This window comes from Salvelinus namaycush, chromosome 1 (assembly GCF_016432855.1).
Source record: "Salvelinus namaycush isolate Seneca chromosome 1, SaNama_1.0, whole genome shotgun sequence".
Lineage (NCBI taxonomy): Eukaryota > Metazoa > Chordata > Actinopteri > Salmoniformes > Salmonidae > Salvelinus > Salvelinus namaycush.
This window is the reverse complement of record NC_052307.1, coordinates 60,762,951-60,767,898: the sequence shown is the minus strand read 5'-3', so window position 1 is coordinate 60,767,898 and position 4,948 is coordinate 60,762,951.

Genomic DNA, 4,948 nt, shown 5'->3' with positions numbered 1-4,948 from the left:
GTGATTTCATGAAAATTATATTATATGATATCCCTGTCCCGTTAGGCTAGGCTATGCTAGTCAGCTTTTTTGATGAGGAGGATCCCGGATCCGGGAGAGAGAAGCGGTAGAGGTTAAAAACCTCCTCCTCAAATATCTATTTTCTGTTGTATTGTCTGTTGAAATGAGGAGGCATATAAAGCCCTGTGTCCTTGGCTGTCTGTACTGTAGTGTGGTGGTCTGTGAGGTATGAGGCAGAGTGTTACAGAGCAGGAGGCTTGTGTCAGCTTCACTTACCTCCCATCACCAGGTCTGGTAATTACACCTGGAATTGGGGGAACCAAGGTATTTACTCCCTCATACCCCAATTTCACCACACGCACGAGCGCACACACACAGACACACACACACACACACACACACACACACACACACACACACACACACACACACACACACACACACACACACACACACACACACACACACACACACACACACACACACACACACACCATCACCTCTTTATACTACCTCTGTTCTATTCCCGTTTTCTCATTTTCCCTCTCTCTCTTTCTATTTCCTGTGACTCCCTCTATGTATCCATTAGGTGTGACATTCCATTCAGCTTTTTAATCACCTCTCTCAGCTTTGTCCTTCTGGAGCCAAATCACTTCATAGACAAGGGTCATAAAGCCCATACGTGCCCCTGTCCAGGAATACCTGGCTGTCTGACGCACCCAGACAGAGGCAAGCATGCATAGATACACACACACTCACATACACACTTTAACATCTTACAACCAAACGAAATTCATGAACGTTGACGAAATCTCAACACATGCACACACATTGACAGTGAATCCCGTTGTTTCCATGATCCATCCATACTGTTTACAAGCTGACAATAGGCCTGTCTGTTCTCCACTTTTCAGCCTGGACAGCATGGCTGTTGTGACAACTGTCTCCCATCCCCATTGGCATATGTGTTCTTTAGACCTTAGAGTGTCTGACAGAAGTCACTAATGCAGAATGGCCAATATGGATGGCTTTCAGTATGAAGTGTCTCTGTGGTGCAATGGGGGGAGTCAAACATATGCATTTAAGTCTCAATCACACAACCCCTCCACCTCCATCATCCGCCCTCTGAGCTGAAGTGCTCCGTCAAGTCTGTGTTGGTGGAAATCACTCTCCTCTCACCAAAGGGGATGTCTTTGCCTGTCCTTGGAAGAGAGCAGTGAGCAGTCAGGGATGGAGGGAGGCGAGTGGAGGGCGGGAAGCAGGGGGCGTTGTGGGCTGTGGGAGAGGGGTGGGAGGGGGTCTGGGCTGTGCTTCAGGGACGGGGGCATTTGTATTCCTCTCTCGCCTGTGACAGGGTGGGGAAAGGTGGGGCGATGGCAGCGTGAGACGCAGCGGGGCTTTGGCAGGGCTCTGGAGGTGATGAAATCAAAGACACAATGCTACTGTGGTATCTCACTCCACATTTGCGTGAGGAAATTGTGCGTGTGTGTGTTTGCGTAGCAATGCACATGCCCCGCCCACCTGAGGGTCTGTCTTTTTCAGCCATCTATTTGCTGTATTTGAGCCAGTGGCGGTTGGCGAGGATTTTTTTTATGAGCATGGCCTTATTTCTATTACAACATAATGGATGACTGTCATTCATATTCCATTCACCCAGCTCAATGTAACATCAATAGGTTTAGGCTACTAAACCCTATACCCATCATGAGGTTGCTACAACCTAGCCTATGAATAACAGTTTACAACGTAGGTGCACAGGTAGAGAGAAAAATGTGAGTAATCAAGGTGACAGACAGTGACACATTCAATACCACCTTGCACACTCTTGCCTACATCTAGCTGGTTTAAGGTGTAATCATTAGTCCAACAGTTGCAAACAAGTTTCTATTAGACAAATTCAGGCATGTTAATCCGAGTTTCTTTCAATTTGCTTCCATTTAAGAAAATAATCTGCGAAATGAATATACCATAGCTAAATCAATACACCCCTGATCACATGCAAGTTCACTTTCATAGCAGCCATATACAAACAGCATGACCACTTTTCTCGTTGTATAATTCCTTCTTGCATGTATACAATCTCCTGCTCTCACATTTTCCATTCGCTTCTGGACTTCATTGCACAACAGATCAGCTGTCTGTGACCAGACGAAAAAACCTTTCCAAGCCAAACCTTCATATCATAACCGCTAACCACTACACACAGCCTACATTGTTGTCACCTTATTAGCTAACGCCATAGTCAACATAGCTACTAGAACTAAACCATTAATAAACCCGCTACAATCATGCAGTACAGTGGACAGCCAGCAAGCAGTTCAGCAGTTACACCGGTGGCAATAAATTAATAAAACAAAAAGCTTCCCTTGACTTGGAAGTGTTCCAGTGTTGGATAGCCATACGCAGCTAGCTAACATAGCATCCCTCTCTGTTTGAGCCAAGTGTTTGAGTAGGCTAAACTAGCTAGCTGCATTCGCTAGCTAAGTGAAGGTGAAACAAATTGAACAAAATATAGCTAGCTTTCTCTCTCTCGTGATTCTACTTAATTTTTAAAGAAATTAATTTGTTCAACACTGTTCAGCTATTGTCTTTCTCTCTTTGAGTCAACTAATTACCACATTTTATGCACTGCTGTGCTAACCATATGTAGCTTATGCTTTCAGTACTAGATTCATTCTCTAGATCCTTTGATTGGGTCGACAACATGTCAGTTCATACTACAAGAGCTCTGGTTGGAGGACGTGCTCCGGAAGTTGTCATAATTACTGTGTAAGTCTATGGAAGGTAGTGAGAACCATGAGCCTTTCTAGGTTTTATATTGAAGTCAAAATTGAAAAAAAATATCTGTCCTCCAGCTACACCATGATGCTACCCTACAGAGTGCTGTTGAGGCTACTGTAGACCTTCGTTGTAAAACAGTGTGTTTTAATCAATTATTTGGTGAATTTAATATATTTAGTATAGTTTTATCTAAAAAGGATACTTTTTGTAATGTTTCGTTGTTTAAATGTTTATAAAATTCACTGAGGAGCCTCCACTGGTTTGAGCGGTGCAAAATCCACTTGCCACTTAAAGCTCGCTGGATTGATTGCTTTAATTTTACTTTTGTGACTCTTTCATACTCTTGCTTGTGCCTGTCGTTTTCTCCCGTTAATATTACGACCGCGGAAATGTTAGTAATGACCTGTCAAACACACACCGGAAATGGCTGAAATGGGCTCAATTGGATACATTGGCTTTCCATTGCATTTACAAGAACGCTAAAGCTGGATTTAACGCACTGTTTCAACGCTCACGTCACAAGAAAGATCACTTTGTTTTGATGTGTGTTCATGTTTTGTGGAATTGAAAAAAGTAATAATTTAATACAATTGAACTGAATACAAATTAGATGCGCTGAAATGAAATCAACTTTATAAAATGAACACTCGGATGATAATAATATTATGTACGATCTTGCAAACAATGTAAAGTATGTTTAGATAGGTGTAATCTAGAGCCAAGCGTTTAGATTTTTTTTTATCTGAGGGTATCCTGCTATTGACACACTTGTTGAATTATCCAAGAGAACGTGACAACAACAGTAATTAATGAGGCAGTCTTGACAGCGCAATTGAGTGCTGGTAGGGTAGACAGAGCAAGTGTTTGGTGGTTGAAGCCTTGTTCACCCCATTATGTTAAATTATTTATATATGCAAATACACTGGTGTGTTTATGCAAACGAGGCTCATACAGTGCATTTGGAAAGTATTCAGACCCCTTGACTTTTTCCACATTTTGTTACGTTACAACCTTATTCTAAAATGGATTGAATAGTTTTTTTCCCTCATCAATCTACACATAATACCCCCTGATGACAAAGCAAAAACAGATTTTTAGAAATGTTTGCAAATGTATTAAAAATGTAAAACTGAAATATAAAATATTCAGACCTTTTACTCAGTACTTTGTTGAAGCACCTTTGGCAGTGATTACAGACGTGAGTCTTCTTGGGTATGACGATACCAGCTTGGCACACCTGTATTAGGGGAGTTTCTCCCATTCTTCTCTGCAGATCCTCTCAAGCTCTGTCAGGTTGGTTGGGGAGCGTCGCTGCACAGTTATTTTCAGGTCTTTCCAGAGATGTTAGATTGGGTTCAAGTCTGGACTCTGGCTGGGCCACTCAAGGACATTCAGAGACTCGTCCCGAAGCCATTCCTGCATTGTCTTGGCTGTGTACTTAGGGTCGCTGTCCTGTTGGAAGGTGAACCTTCGCTCCATTCTGAGGTCCTGAGTGCTCTGGAGAAGGTTTTCATCGAGGATCTCTCTGTACTTTGCTCCGTTCATCTATCCCTCGATCCTGACTAGTCTCCCAGTCCTTGCTGCTGAAAAACATCCCCACAGCATGATGCTGCCACCACCATGCTTCACTATAGGGATGGTGCCAGGTTTCCTCCAGATGTGACGCTTGGCATTCGGGCCAAAGAGTTCAATCTTGGTTTCATCAGACCAAATAATCTTTTTTCTCAAGGTCTGAGAGTCCTTCAGGTACCTTTCGGACAATTTCTTCGACCTCATGGCTTGGTTTTTACACTGTCAACTGTTAGACGTTATATAGACAGGTGTGTTCCTTTCCAAATCATGTCCAATCAATTGAATTTACCAAAGGTGGACTCCAGTCAAGTTGTAAAAAACATCTCAGGGATGATCAACAGAAACAGGATGCACCTGAAATCAATTTTGATTCTCATAGCAAAGGATCTGAAAAGGTATGTCAGTTTTTTGGGGTATTGTGATCAAATCAAATCAAAATTATTTATACAGCCCTTCTTACATCAGCTGATATCTCAAAGTGCTGTACAGAAACCCAGCCTAAAACCCCAAACAGCAAGCAATGCAGGTGTAGAAGCACGGTGGCTAGGAAAAACTCCCTAGAAAGCCCAAAACCTAGGAAGAAACCTAGAGAGGA